Source organism: Oncorhynchus mykiss, chromosome 9 (assembly GCF_057628025.1).
Source record: "Oncorhynchus mykiss isolate SJ-2025 chromosome 9, ASM5762802v1, whole genome shotgun sequence".
Classification (NCBI taxonomy): Eukaryota; Metazoa; Chordata; class Actinopteri; order Salmoniformes; family Salmonidae; genus Oncorhynchus; species Oncorhynchus mykiss.
In genome coordinates, this window is record NC_143030.1 from 34,887,582 (window position 1) to 34,904,365 (window position 16,784).

Genomic DNA, 16,784 nt, shown 5'->3' on the forward strand with positions numbered 1-16,784 from the left:
AGAAATGACATAGTGGTGGGTCTAATAGAACAGGAGAGAAATTACATAGTGGTGGATCTAATAGAACAGGAGAGAAATGAAATAGTGGTGGGTCTAATAGAACAGGAGAGAAATGAAATAGTGGTGGGTCTAATAGAACAGGAGAGAAATGACATAGTGGTGGATCTAATAGAACAGGAGAGAAATGACATAGTGGTGGGTCTAATAGAACAGGAGAGAAATGAAATAGTGGTGGGTCTAATAGAACAGGAGAGAAATGACATAGTGGTGGGTCTAATAGAACAGGAGAGAAATGACATAGTGGTGGGTCTAATAGAACAGGAGAGAAATGATATCGTGGTGGATCTAATAGAACAGGAGAGAAATGACATTGTGGTGGGTCTAATAGAACAGGAGAGAAATGAAATAGTGGTGGGTCTAATAGAACAGGAGAGAAATGACATAGTGGTGGGTCTAATAGAACAGGAGAGAAATTACATAGTGGTGGATCTAATAGAACAGGAAAGAAATGAAATAGTGGTGGGTCTAATAGAACAGGAGAGAAATTACATAGTGGTGGGTCTAATAGAACAGGAGAGAAATGACATCGTGGTGGATCTAATAGAACAGGAGAGAAATGATATCGTGGTGGATCAAATAGAACAGGAGAGAAATGACATAGCGGTGGGTCTAATAGAACAGGAGATAAATGACATAGTGGTGGGTCTAATAGAACAGGAGAGAAATTACATAGTGGTGGGTCTAATAGAACAGGAGAGAAATGACATCTTGGTGGATCTAATAGAACAGGAGAGAAATTACATCGTGGTGGATCTAATAGAACAGGAGAGAAATGACATAGTGGTGGGTCTAATAGAACAGGAGAGAAATTACATAGTTGTGGTTCTAATAGAACAGGAGAGAAATGCCATAGTGGTGGGTCCAATAGAACAGGAGAGAAATGACATAGTGGTGGATCTAATAGAACAGGAGAGAAATGACATAGTGGTGGATCTAATAGAACAGGAGAGAAATGAAATAGTGGTGGGTCTAATAGAACAGGAGAGAAATGACGTAGTGGTGGGTCTAATAGAACAGGAGAGAAATGACATAGTGGTGAGTCTAATAGAACAGAAGAGAAATGACAGTGGTGGGTCTAATAGAACAGGAGAAAAATGACAGTGGTTGGTCAAATAGAACAAGCGAGAAATGACATAGTGGTGGGTCAAATAGAACAGGAGAGAAATTAAATAGTGGTGGGTCTAATATAACAGGAGAGAAATGACATAGTGGTGGGTCTAATAGAACAGGAGAGAAATGACATCGTGGTGGATCTAATAGAACAGGAGAGAAATTATATCGTGGTGGATCTAATAGAACAGGAGAGAAATGATATAGTGGTGGGACTAATAGAACAGGAGAGAAATGACATAGTGGTGGATCTAATAGAACAGGGGAGAGATGACATAGTGGTGGGTCTAATAGCACAGGAGAGAAATGACATAGTGGTGAGTCTAATAGAACAGGAGAGAAATGACATAGTGGTGGGTCCAATAGAACAGGAGAGAAATGACATAGTGGTGGGTCTAATAGAACAGGAGAGAAATGACATCGTGGTGGATCTAATAGAACAGGAGAGAAATTATATCGTGGTGGATCTAATAGAACAGGAGAGAAATTACATAGTGGTGAGTCTAATAGAACAGAAGAGAAATGACATAGTGGTGGGTCCAATAGAACAGGAGAGAAATGACATAGTGGTGGGTCTAATAGAACAGGAGATTAATGACATAATGGTGGGTCTAATAGAACAGGAGATAAATGACATAGTGGTGGGTCTAATAGAACAGGAGAGAAATGACTTAGTGGTGGGTCTAATAGAACAGGAGAAAAATGACAGTGGTTGGTCAAATAGAACAAGCGAGAAATGACATAGTGGTGGGTCTAATAGAACAGGAGAGAAATGGCATAGTGGTGGGTCTAATAGAACAGGAGAGAAATGACATAATGGTCGGTCTAATAGAACAGGAGAGAAATGACATAGTGGTGGATCTAATAGAACAGGAGAGAAATTACATAGTGGTGGGTCTAATAGAACAGGAGAGAAATTACATAGGGTTGGATCTAATAGAACAGGAGAGAAATGATATCGTTTTGGATCTAATAGAACAGGAGAGAAATGACATAGTGGTGGGTCTAATAGAACAGGAGAGAAATTACATAGTGGTGGATCTAATAGAACAGGAGAGAAATGAAATAGTGGTGGGTCTAATAGAACAGGAGAGAAATGACATAGTGGTGGATCTAATAGAACAGGAGAGAAATGACATAGTGGTGGGTCTAATAGAACAGGAGAGAAATGAAATAGTGGTGGGTCTAATAGAACAGGAGAGAAATGACATAGTGGTGGGTCTAATAGAACAGGAGAGAAATGACATAGTGGTGGGTCTAATAGAACAGGAGAGAAATGATATCGTGGTGGATCTAATAGAACAGGAGAGAAATGACATTGTGGTGGGTCTAATAGAACAGGAGAGAAATGAAATAGTGGTGGGTCTAATAGAACAGGAGAGAAATGACATAGTGGTGGGTCTAATAGAACAGGAGAGAAATTACATAGTGGTGGATCTAATAGAACAGGAAAGAAATGAAATAGTGGTGGGTCTAATAGAACAGGAGAGAAATTACATAGTGGTGGGTCTAATAGAACAGGAGAGAAATGACATCGTGGTGGATCTAATAGAACAGGAGAGAAATGATATCGTGGTGGATCAAATAGAACAGGAGAGAAATGACATAGCGGTGGGTCTAATAGAACAGGAGATAAATGACATAGTGGTGGGTCTAATAGAACAGGAGAGAAATTACATAGTGGTGGGTCTAATAGAACAGGAGAGAAATGACATCTTGGTGGATCTAATAGAACAGGAGAGAAATTACATCGTGGTGGATCTAATAGAACAGGAGAGAAATGACATAGTGGTGGGTCTAATAGAACAGGAGAGAAATTACATAGTTGTGGTTCTAATAGAACAGGAGAGAAATGCCATAGTGGTGGGTCCAATAGAACAGGAGAGAAATGACATAGTGGTGGATCTAATAGAACAGGAGAGAAATGACATAGTGGTGGATCTAATAGAACAGGAGAGAAATGAAATAGTGGTGGGTCTAATAGAACAGGAGAGAAATGACGTAGTGGTGGGTCTAATAGAACAGGAGAGAAATGACATAGTGGTGAGTCTAATAGAACAGAAGAGAAATGACAGTGGTGGGTCTAATAGAACAGGAGAAAAATGACAGTGGTTGGTCAAATAGAACAAGCGAGAAATGACATAGTGGTGGGTCAAATAGAACAGGAGAGAAATGAAATAGTGGTGGGTCTAATATAACAGGAGAGAAATGACATAGTGGTGGGTCTAATAGAACAGGAGAGAAATGACATCGTGGTGGATCTAATAGAACAGGAGAGAAATTATATCGTGGTGGATCTAATAGAACAGGAGAGAAATGATATAGTGGTGGGACTAATAGAACAGGAGAGAAATGACATAGTGGTGGATCTAATAGAACAGGGGAGAGATGACATAGTGGTGGGTCTAATAGAACAGGAGAGAAATTACATAGTGGTGGGTCCAATAGAACAGGAGAGAAATGACATAGTGGTGGATCTAATAGAACAGGAGAGAAATGACATAGTGGTGGATGTAATAGAACAGGAGAGAAATGACATAGTGGTGGGTCTAATAGAACAGGAGAGAAATGACATAGTGGTGGGTCTAATAGCACAGGAGAGAAATGACATAGTGGTGAGTCTAATAGAACAGGAGAGAAATGACATAGTGGTGGGTCCAATAGAACAGGAGATAAATGACATAGTGGTGGGTCTAATAGAACAGGAGAAAAATGACAGTGGTTGGTCTAATAGAACAGGAGAGAAATGACATCATGGTTGGTCTAATAGAACAGGAGATAAATGACATAGTGGTGGGTCTAATAGAACAGGAGAGAAATGACTTAGTGGTGGGTCTAATAGAACAGGAGAAAAATGACAGTGGTTGGTCAAATAGAACAAGCGAGAGATGACATAGTGGTGGGTCTAATAGAACAGGAGAGAAATGGCATAGTGGTGGGTCTAATAGAACAGGAGAGAAATGACATAATGGTCGGTCTAATAGAACAGGAGAGAAATGACATCTTGGTGGATCTAATAGAACAGGAGATAAATTACATATTGGTGGGTCTAATAGAACAGGAGAGAAATTACATAGTGGTGGATCTAATAGAACAGGAGAGAAATGACATAGTGGTGGGTCTAATAGAACAGGAGAGAAATGCCATAGTGGTGGGTCCAATAGAACAGGAGAGAAACGCCATAGTGGTGGGTCCAATAGAACAGGAGAGAAATGACATAGTGGTGGATCTAATAGAACAGGAGAGAAATGACATAGTGGTGGATCTAATAGAATAGGAAAGAAATGACAAAGTGGTGGGTCTAATAGAACAGGAGAAAAATGACAGTGGTTGGTCAAATAGAACAAGCGAGAAATGACATAGTGGTGGGTCTAATAGAACAGGAGAGAAATTACATAATGGTCGGTCTAATAGAACAGGAGAGAAATGACATAGTGGTGGATCTAATAGAACAGGAGAGAAATTACATAGTGGTGGGTCTAATAGAACAGGAGAGAAATTACATAGTGGTGGATCTAATAGAACAGGAGAGAAATTATATTGTGGTGGATCTAATAGAACAGGAGAGAAATGACATAGTGGTGGGTCTAATAGAACAGGAGAGAAATTACATAGTGGTGGATCTAATAGAACAGGAGAGAAATGAAATAGTGGTGGGTCTAATAGAACAGGAGAGAAATTACATAGTGGTGGATCTAATAGAACAGGAGAGAAATTACATAGTGTTGGGTCTAATAGAACAGGAGAGAAATGAAATAGTGGTGGGTCTAATAGAACAGGAGAGAAATGACATAGTGGTGGGTCTATTAGAACAGGAGAGAAATGACATAGTGGTGGGTCTAATAGAACAGGAGAGAAATGATATCGTGGTGGATCTAATAGAACAGGAGAGAAATGACATAGTGGTGGGTCTAATAGAACAGGAGAGAAATGAAATAGTGGTGGGTCTAATAGAACAGGAGAGAAATGACATAGTGGTGGGTCTAATAGAACAGGAGAGAAATTACATAGTGGTGGATCTAATAGAACAGGAGAGAAATGAAATAGTGGTGGGTCTAATAGAACAGGAGAGAAATTACATAGTGGTGGGTCTAATAGAACAGGAGAGAAATGACATAGTGGTGGGTCTAATAGAACAGGAGAGAAATTACATAGTGGTGGGTCTAATAGAACAGGAGAGAAATGACATCTTGGTGGATCTAATAGAACAGGAGAGAAATTACATCGTGGTGGATCTAAGAGAACAGGAGAGAAATGACATAGTGGTGGGTCTAATAGAACAGGAGAGAAATGGCATAGTGGTGGGTCTAATAGAACAGGAGAGAAATGACATAATGGTCGGTCTAATAGAACAGGAGAGAAATGACATCTTGTTGGATCTAATAGAACAGGAGAGAAATTACATATTGGTGGGTCTAATAGAACAGGAGAGAAATTACATAGTGGTGGATCTAATAGAACAGGAGAGAAATGACATAGTGGTGGGTCTAATAGAACAGGAGAGAAATGCCATAGTGGTGGGTCCAATAGAACAGGAGAGAAATGACATAGTGGTGGATCTAATAGAACAGGAGAGAAATGACATAGTGGTGGATCTAATAGAATAGGAAAGAAATGACAAAGTGGTGGGTCTAATAGAACAGGAGAAAAATGACAGTGGTTGGTCTAATAGAACAGGAGAAAAATGACAGTGGTTGGTCAAATAGAACAAGCGAGAAATGACATAGTGGTGGGTCTAATAGAACAGGAGAGAAATAGCATAGTGGTGGGTCTAATAGAACAGGAGAGAAATGACATAATGGTCGGTCTAATAGAACAGGAGAGAAATGACATAGTGGTGGATCTAATAGAACAGGAGAGAAATGACATAGTGGTGTGTCTAATAGAACAGGAGAGAAATTACATAGTGGTGGATCTAATAGAACAGGAGAGAAATGAAATAGTGGTGGGTCTAATAGAACAGGAGAGAAATTACATAGTGGTGGATCTAATAGAACAGGAGAGAAATGACATAGTGGTGGGTCTAATAGAACAGGAGAGAAATGAAATAGTGGTGGGTCTAATAGAACAGGAGAGAAATGACATAGTGGTGGATCTAATAGAACAGGAGAGAAATGACATAGTGGTGGGTCTAATAGAACAGGAGAGAAATGATATCGTGGTGGATCTAATAGAACAGGAGAGAAATTACATAGTGGTGGGTCTAATAGAACAGGAGAGAAATGAAATAGTGGTGGGTCTAATAGAACAGGAGAGAAATGACATAGTGGTGGGTCTAATAGAACAGGAGAGAAATTACATAGTGGTGGATCTAATAGAACAGGAGAGAAATGAAATAGTGGTGGGTCTAATAGAACAGGAGAGAAATTACATAGTGTTGGGTCTAATAGAACAGGAGAGAAATGACATAGTGGTGGGTCTAATAGAACAGGAGAGAAATTACATAGTGGTGGGTCTAATAGAACAGGAGAGAAATGACATCTTGGTGGATCTAATAGAACAGGAGAGAAATGACATCGTGGTGGATCTAAGAGAACAGGAGAGAAATGACATAGTGGTGGATCTAATAGAACAGGAGAGAAATTACATAGTGGTGGGTCTAATAGAACAGGAGAGAAATTACATAGTGGTGGATCTAATAGAACAGGAGAGAAATGATATCGTGGTGGATCTAATAGAACAGGAGAGAAATGACATAGTGGTGGGTCTAATAGAACAGGAGAGAAATTACATAGTGGTGGATCTAATAGAACAGGAGAGAAATGAAATAGTGGTGGGTCTAATAGAACAGGAGAGAAATTACATAGTGGTGGATCTAATAGAACAGGAGAGAAATGACATAGTGGTGGGTCTAATAGAACAGGAGAGAAATGAAATAGTGGTGGGTCTAATAGAACAGGAGAGAAATGACATAGTGGTGGATCTAATAGAACAGGAGAGAAATGACATAGTGGTGGGTCTAATAGAACAGGAGAGAAATGATATCGTGGTGGATCTAATAGAACAGGAGAGAAATTACATAGTGGTGGGTCTAATAGAACAGGAGAGAAATGAAATAGTGGTGGGTCTAATAGAACAGGAGAGAAATGACATAGTGGTGGGTCTAATAGAACAGGAGAGAAATTACATAGTGGTGGATCTAATAGAACAGGAGAGAAATGAAATAGTGGTGGGTCTAATAGAACAGGAGAGAAATTACATAGTGTTGGGTCTAATAGAACAGGAGAGAAATGACATAGTGGTGGGTCTAATAGAACAGGAGAGAAATTACATAGTGGTGGGTCTAATAGAACAGGAGAGAAATGACATCTTGGTGGATCTAATAGAACAGGAGAGAAATGACATCGTGGTGGATCTAAGAGAACAGGAGAGAAATGACATAGTGGTGGGTCTAATAGAACAGGAGAGAAATTACATAGTGGTGGGTCTAATAGAACAGGAGAGAAATGCCATAGTGGTGGGTCCAATAGAACAGGAGAGAAATGACATAGTGGTGGATCTAATAGAACAGGAGAGAAATGACATAGTGGTGGATCTAATAGAACAGGAGAGAAATGACATATTGGTGGGTCTAATAGAACAGGAGAGAAATGACATAGTGGTGGGTCTAATAGAACAGGAGAGAAATGACATAGTGGTGAGTCTAATAGAACAGAAGAGAAATGACAGTGGTGGGTCCAATAGAACAGGAGAGAAATGACATAGTGGTGGATCTAATAGAACAGGAGAGAAATGACATAGTGGTGGATGTAATAGAACAGGAGAGAAATGACATAGTGGTGGTTCTAATAGAACAGGAGAGAAATGACATAGTGGTGGGTCTAATAGCACAGGAGAGAAATGACATAGTGGTGAGTCTAATAGAACAGGAGAGAAATGACATAGTGGTGGGTCCAATAGAACAGGAGAGAAATTACATAGTGGTGGGTCTAATAGAACAGGAGAGAAATGACATAGTGGCGGATCTAATAGAACAGGAGAGAAATGACATAGTGGTGGGTCTAATAGAACAGGAGAGAAATGACATAGTGGTGGGTCTAATAGAACAGGAGAGAAATTACATAGTGGTGGATCTAATAGAACAGGAGAGAAATGGCATAGTGGTGGGTCTAATAGAACAGGAGAGAAATGACATAGTGGTGGGTCTAATAGAACAGGAGAGAAATTACATAGTGGTGGATCTAATAGAACAGAAGAGAAATAGCATAGTGGTGGGTCTAATAGAACAGGAGAGAAATGACATAGTGGTGAGTCTAATAGAACAGGAGAGAAATTACATAGTAGTGAGTCTAATAGAACAGGAGAGAGATGACATAGTGGTGAGTCTAATAGAACAGGAGAGAAATGGTGGTGAGTCCAACAGGTACATAAATTGTCCCAAATGTTATAATTACTCCCTTCTATACAGAAATGAATCAAATTCAAATCACAAGCTTGTAGGCTTATGCCTATTTTGGCAGTGCGTGTGGCAATAGTCCTCGCTGATTATTGAGTTGTGGCTGTCAATGAAAAGCATCTCAAATAGGTGTGAAGATAATGTCTCTTGAGAATAATTTAAAATGTTGAAACGATTAGAAGGGAAGGGTTATGTGGTGAAAATATAGTTGAGTCTCTCTTCAGAATGTCCTCCGCTGGCTTCCACCAATTCTTGCTCCTTCGTTGTTTCATTGAGTGAATTGATTGCCCTTAGATTGGGTTTATTATATAAATTCCCCATTACAAATATCACCAGTAGTAAATGTACCGTTACTTCCTGTCATTTGGTTACATTCATTTCTGTTAATGCATGTATTAATTACAATCATTTACCGTTGTTATTCTTTGGAGTGGAAATGTCTGTTCAAAACCTGCTACACTTGTGAGAAAACAGTTTTGGTTTATTTCAGAACCATCATTTACAAGATTCGTCCATTTTTTCATTGTCTTTTTGTTTGGAGTTCTCCATGTGAGCAATGAGCATGTCTGGTTTCTCTGTCCTGATAATGTTTAGGGAGCGCGTGTCTGGTTTCTCTGTCCTGATAATGTTGAGGGAGAGCCCACCTGAGCATAGAACTACTTGGCCTGCTGCGCGGAAATGTAGGAAAGTGTTCTTTTTAACATCCATTGTGATGTTCCCCGGCAAGGAAGCCAAAAATGTCTCTCAACCAGAAGAGTACTCTCAACCAGATACATATGAACTACTATATCATGTCTGCATTATAAATAGTCTGTCACTAGTTAACTGAAATACCACTCTTGACTTTGGACAAAGGACCAAGAGTCCACCAGAACCCTGCTGAAATGTTTGTCAAAAGCAGGAAGAGGCTGCAAAGGTGCAACTGGTACGGCTTGGTTCGGTTTACCTGTCCGCTGGCAAACGCCACAGGATTTACAGTGAGCCACAACATCCTGTTTCAGACATCTTGTTGACCCCAAAATGACATGCCATACTACCAACGTGAGCCAACCTCAGTATCTCTTGTCGAAGAGCAACTGGAACAACAATTTGAGATAAACTGGGCCAATCGTCTTGTCCAGAAGTGGCGCGAGAACACCATGTGTCACACCCTGACCTTAGTTATCTTTGTTTTCTTTATTATTTTGGTCAGGTCAGAGTGTGACTAGGGTGGGTATGTTCGTTTTTGTATTGTCTAGTTTAAAATATATATATATATATATATATCCAGGGGGTTTTGTAAGTCTAGGTTTATGTAGTTCTATGGTGGCCTGAATTGGTTCCCAATCAGAGACAGCTGTTTATCGTTGTCTCTGATTGGGGACCATATTTAGGTAGCCATATTCCTTGGGTATTTTGTGGGTTCTTGGTCTATGTCTGAACTACACATATTAGCTTCACGGTTCGTTTTGTTGTTTTGACAGTTTGTTCATTGTTCTTTCTTTAATTAAAGAAGAATGTACGCTTACCATGCTGTCTCCTCCATACAACGACCGTGACAGAAGAACCCACCATAAAAGGACCAAGCAGCGTGTTCAGGAGGAGCAGTCAGTATGGACATGGGAGGAAATACTGGATGGAGCAGGACCCTCCAGCCCGGGGAGTATCGCCTTTCTTTTTTAAAAGTTTTTTTTATTTTACCCCTTTTCTCTCCAATTTCGTGGTATCCAATTGTTAGTAGTTACTATCTTGTCTCATCGCTACAACTCCCGTACGGGCTCGGGAGAGACGAAGGTCGAAAGCCATGCGTCCTCCGATACAAGCCGCACTGCTTCTTTAACACAGCGCGCATCCAACCCGGAAGCCAGCCGCACCAATGTGTCGGAGGAAACACCATGCACCTGGCGACCTGGTTAGCACGCACTGCGCCCTGCCCGCCACAGGAGTCGCTGGTGCGCGATGAGACAAGGATATCCCTACCGGCTTAACCCGGACGACGCTAGGCCAATTGTGCGTCGCCCCACGGACCTCCCGGTCACGGCCGGCTGCGACAGCGCCTGGGCGCGAACCCAGTGCCCTAGAGTATCGCCTTTCTATGGAGGAGATAGAGGCAGCGAAAGCGGAATGGCGATACTATGAGGAGAAGTACAGAGGGGACAGGACTCTGCCATGGAAGCAGGTAGAAACAGCGCAGGAGGAACGGCGACGATATGAGGGGACACGGCTAGCACGGAAGCCCGAGAGGATATTGGCTGAGTCAGGTTGGAGACCTGCGCCAACTCCTCGTGCTTACTGTGGGGAGTGTGTGACTGGTCAGGCACCGTGTTATGCAGAGATGCGCACGGTGTCTCCAGTTTGCATTCATAGCCCGGTGCGCTCTATTCCAGCTCCTCGCATTTGCCTGGCTAGAATGGGCATCCAGCCAGGACGCATTGAGCCAGCTCTACGTCCCAGATCTCCAATGCGTCCTCACGGCCCAGTGTATCCTGTGCCTGCTTCCCGCACTCGCCTTGAGGTGCGTGTCACCAGCCCAGTACCACCAGTGCCGGCACCATGCACCAGGCCTCCAGTGCGTCTCCAGAGTCCAGTAAGTCCGGGTCCTCCTCCCCGCACTCGCCTTGAGGTGCGTGTCACCAGCCCGGTACCACCAGTGCCGGCACCACGCACCAGGCCTCCAGTGCGCCTCGGCAGTCCAGAGCTTCCGGCGACAGTACCTAGTCCAGAGCTTCCGGCGACAGTACCCAGTCCAGAGCTTCCGGCGACAGTACCCAGTCCATTTCCTCATTAGAACACCATGTCCTCATTAGAACACCATGCCCTCGTTAGAACACCATTTCCTCATTAGAACACCATGTCCTCGTTAGAACACCATTTCCTCGTTAAGACACCATGACCTCGTTAGAACACCATGTCCTCGTTAGGACACCATGACCTCGTTAGAACACCATGTCCTCGTTAGAACACCATGTCCTCGTTAGAACACCATTTCCTCGTTAGAACACCATGTCCTCGTTAGAACACCATTTCCTCGTTAGGACACCATGACCTCGTTAGAACACCATGTCCTCGTTAGAACACCATGTCCTCGTTAGAACACCATGACCCCGTTAGAACACCATGACCTCGTTAGAACACCATGTCCTCGTTAGAACACCATGACCTCGTTAGAACACCATGACCTCGTTAGAACACCATGACCTCGTTAGAACACCATGACCTCGTTAGAACACCATGTCCTCAGTAGAACACAATCTTTACTCTGTTCATCAATCAGCTGCTTCCTAGACATCCAAGTGTCAACTGTAGGGATCCTCTCTTCATTGAGGTTCTACAAACTCTCACCTTTGGGGTTTTCAAAGGAGAGGTCAACTCAGGAGCTTTACCGAAATCAGGATCACCCATAAATGTCTGACAGATCGACCATGGTGGGATCGCTGACATCCTCAACACTAGACTTGCTCCTGGTGACTTTCTTAGACAGAGCATGTGCAACGGCACATGCTGGGATCACTTTAGGGTACTTTTCTGATAACCCATCTGGTTCCTCATTTCTGGGTTCCTTACAAACGACAGGATTTGGCACAACCTTCCCTTCAGACAAATCATATCCCAATATGAATGAGACCCCCTTAACCGGAAGGCTTTACTCCAACGACAACGGAATGAGAAATGTTTTAAGGTTATGCCAAGGATCATTTTGCTATTCAATTTAGAATTGTAAGACCAATGGAAGTATCAACAAAAAATATTACATTATTTTATGTCAAAAAATGTTTGTCCGTACTGCTATAACCCCTAGTAAGCATAGTAACACATTGGATAACATTCACAACATGGAACAACAGTAACCATAGTAACATTGTTTTCCCCAAAACATCTAAAGGAAGTTTGTTCTGAGGTGTCTGTCCTATATCTGCGAGATTTTTTGGGATGTCTTTAATCCCTTATTTATGTCACTAAAGTCTTTCCACATTTTGTTACGTTACAGCCGTATTCTACAATAAATAAAAATCCTCAGCAATCTAGGCACAATACCCCGTAATGAAAAAGCGAAAATAGGTTATTAGAAAAAATGTCACATTTATTAAAAGAAAAAACATTATTATTATTTATTATTATTATTTACATAAGTTTTCAAACCGTTTATTATGAGACTCGAAATTGAGCTCAGGTGCATACTGTTTCCATCATCATCGTTGAGATGTTTCTACAACTTGATTGGAGTCCACCTGTGGTAAATTCAATAGATTGGACATGATTTGGAAAGGCACACACCTGTCTGGCTACCACAGCATTCTGAAGCATTCGTGCTTCTACACCTGGAAAAGCATTCCAGGTGAAGCTGGTTGAGAGAATGCCAAGAGTGTGCGAAGCTCTCATCAAGGAAAAGGGTGGCTACTTTGAAGAATCTAAAATATATTTTGATTTGTTTACCACTTTTTTTGGTTACTACATGATTCCATATGTGTTTTCATAGTTTTCATGTCTTCACTATTATTCTACAATGTAGAAAATTGTAAAGATAAAGACCAACCCTGGAATGAGTAGGTGTGTCCAAACTTTTGACTGGTACTGTATATCTCATTAATGTTTTTACATTCATTTACATAAAGTCACTTTCTTACAACTTTTTCCATGGCTAAACATGTAAGGAAAGCTTTTTTAAATCAAAAGGGATGCTGTCAAAAATGTATTGAACTCAAATGGATTTTCCCAGCCTACAAAGCACTACAGCCACTCTGTGACGACCAGTTCTGCTCTTTTATTGAGGGATCTTGTCACGCCCTGGCCTTAGTATTCTGTGTTTTCTTTATTATTTTGGTTAGGCTATGGTGTGACATGGGTAATTTATGTGTCTTGTTTTGTCTAGGGGTTTTGTAGTCTATGGGGTTGTGTTCAGTTGAGTGTTCTAGGAAAGTCTATGGTTGCCTGGAGTGGTTCTCAATCAGAGGCAGGTGTTTATCGTTGTCTCTGATTGGGAACCATATTTAGGCACAGGACTCCTGGACTTGGGAGGAAATCCTAGAGGGGAAAGGACCCTGGGCACAGCCAGGAGACTATCGCCACCCCAAAGAAGAGCTGGAGGCGGCGAAGGCGGAGAGGCGCTGGTATGAGGAGGCAGCCCCACAAATGTATTAGGGAGGAGGCACACAGGAAGGGTGGCAAAGCCAGGTAGGAGACCTGCGCCAACTTCCTGTGCTTACCGGGGGGGCGAGAGAGACCGGGCAGGTGTCCCCAGTGCGGGTGAATAGCCCGGTGCGGTACATACCAGCTCCTCGTAATGGCCGGGCTAGAGTGGGCATCGAGCCAAGTGCCATGAAGCCGGATCTACGCATCTGGTCTCCAGTGCGTCTCCGTGGGCCGGCGTACATGGCACCAGCCTCCTCGCCGCACTGGCAGGGAGACCAGGAGCATTCAACCAGGTAAGGTTGGGCAGGCTCGGTGCTCATGAGCTCTGGTGCGCCTGAACGGTCCGGTCTATCCAGTACCACATCCACGCATCAGCCCTCCAGTGGCAGCTCCCAACACTCGCCCTGATGTGCGTGTCCTCGGCCCAGTACCACCAGTGCCGGCACCAAGCACCAGGCCTACAGTGCGCCTTGTCTGTCCAGAGCTGCTAGAGTCTCCCGTCTCTTCACGTTTTCATCTTTCATTAAAGATGTTTATAAATAACCATGCTGCATTTTGGTCCGCCTCTCCTTCCCAGGAAGAAAACCGTTACAGATCTAGTCTAGATTAAACCTCATAGGAAGTTTTATCATGTGGTTTCATTCAGGTCTCTGTTTAACTAGATACTGTTTGTCTTTGGCAGGAGAGAGACCAGACTCTTGCTATGTCAGCAGGAAGAGTCATTCATGGGAACCAGGCCCAGAGATGCCCAAACCAGCGAGACAACACCACTGCTCCCACTGTGAAAAGAGTTTTCGCTGGTTAGGGAACCTAAAACGCCATGAGAGGACACACACAAGAGAAAAGCCATACCACTGCTTCCAATGTGAAAATATATTTTCCGGATTAGGGGACTTGAAATCTCATGAGGACACACACAGGAGAAAAGCCTTTCCAATGCTCCCAGTGTGGAAAGAGTTTTATTCAGTTAGGAAGCCTGAAGAGCATGAGTGGACACACACAGGAGAAAAGCCTTATCACTGTTCCCAGTGTGGAAAGAGTTTTACTGTGTTAAATAACCTGAAAAGGCATGAGAGAATACACAAAAGAGAAATGCCATTCCAATGTTCCCATTGTGGAAAGCATTTTACTCAGAGGGGGCACCTACAAGAGCATGAGAGAATACACACAGGAGAAAAGCCTTACCACTGCTCCCAGTGTAAAAATAGGTTTTCACGAGTAGGGGACCTAAAAGCTCATGAGAGGACACACACAGGAGAAAAGCCTTTCCAATACTCCCAGTGTGGAAAGAGTTTTGGTTAAGGAGCCTAAAGGAGTATAAGAAGACACACACCAAAAAAGCCCTACCACTGCTCTCTCTCTCTGTGTGGAAGGACATTTTTCCAATCACAGAACCTGAAATCACATGAGAGAATAAAGGTGCTGTGTTCTGACTTATATTTTTGACTGAGAATTTGTGTTTTTGTTTATGCCACATGAAATCATATTGTTTATGATTATACCTGTCTATATAAGGCCCCACAGTTGACAATGGTGAGCAAACACCAAGCAATGAGGTCGAAGAAATTGTCCATAGAGCTCCATGACAGGATTGTGTCGAGGCACAGATCTGGGGAAGGGTACCAAAAAATGTCTTCAGCATTGAAGGTCCCCAAGAACCCAGTGGTCACCATCAAGTTTGGAACCACCAAGACTCTTCCTAGAGCTGGCTGGCCGCCCGCCAAACTGAGAAATTGGGGTAGAAGGGCCTAGGTCAGGGAGGTGACCAAGAACCCGATGGTCACTCTGACAGAGCTCCAGAGTTCCTCTGTGGAGATGGGAGAACCTTCCAGAAGGACAACCATCTCTGCAGCACTCCACCAATCAGACCTTTATAGTAGAGTGGCCAGACGGAAACCACTCTTCAGTAATAAGAACAGGACAGCCCGCTTGGAGCCAAAAGGCACCTAAAGACTGAACTCTTTGGCCTGAATGCCAAGTGTCTCGCCTGGCGTAAAGCATGGCGGTGGCAGCATCATGCTGTGGGGATGTTTTTCAGGGACTGGGAGACTAATCAGAATCGAGGGAAAGATGAACGGAGCTAAGTACAGAGAGAACCTTGATGAAAACCTGCTACAGAGAACTCAGGACCTCAGACTGGGGCAACGGTTAACCTACCAACAGTACAACGACCTTAATCCCACAGCCAAGACAACGGTGGAGTTGCTTCGGGACAAGTCTCTGAATAACCTTGAGTGGTCCATCCAGAGCTCGGACATGAACCCGATCTAACATCTCTAGAGAGACCTGAAAATAACTGTGCAGTGACGCTCCCCATCCAACCTGACAGAGCTTGAGAGGATCTGCAGAGAAGAATGGGAGAAACTCCCCAAATACAGGTGTGCCAAGCTTGTAGCGTCATACACAAGAAGACTCAAGGCTGTAATCGCTGCCAAATGTGTTTCAACAAAGTATGTAGTAAAGAGTCTGAATAATTATGTAAATATGATTTTTCAGTTTATTTTAATAAATTAGCAAAAAAAAAAAAAAAACGTGTTATGGGGTATTGTGTGTAGTTTGATGAGTATTTTTTAATCCATTTTAGAATAAGGCTGACATGGTAACGTAACAAAATGTAGAACAATTGAAGGGGTTTGAATACTTTCTGAATGCACTGTAGGAGCAGTATAGACCTAGTCTGTTCATTAAATACATCTACATTATGTATTGTTACACTATGTAGGAGCAGTATAGACCTAGTCTGTTCATTATATACATTTACATGATGTATTGTTACACCATGTAGGAGCAGTATAGATGTAGTCTGTTCATTATATACATGTTCATTATATACATTATATTATATACATTATATACATATACATACATGATGTATTGTTTAACATGTAATTCTCAAAATGAAGGTGTCTGAATTATTGCTACCCATGTTTTCAAAACTCCAGCACCCTCCCCCTGGGAGGATAATGACACTGAAATGTTTTATGAGATTAGAGAACACATTGGGTGGGATCTTAGGCCATTCCGCCATTCAGAATCTCTCCAGGTCCTTGATTTATTTTGTCTGCGCTTGTGGACTGCCCTGTTCAATTCAAACCACAGTTTTCAATGG

At 42.4% G+C, this 16,784-nt stretch overlaps 1 long non-coding RNA gene across 1 annotated transcript in view; it reads left to right on the forward strand.

Moving 5' to 3' along the window:
* The window catches only part of LOC149980890 (uncharacterized), a 238,439-nt gene that overhangs the window by 137,114 nt on the left and 84,541 nt on the right, over nucleotides 1-16,784 (forward strand). The window lies entirely within an intron of this gene.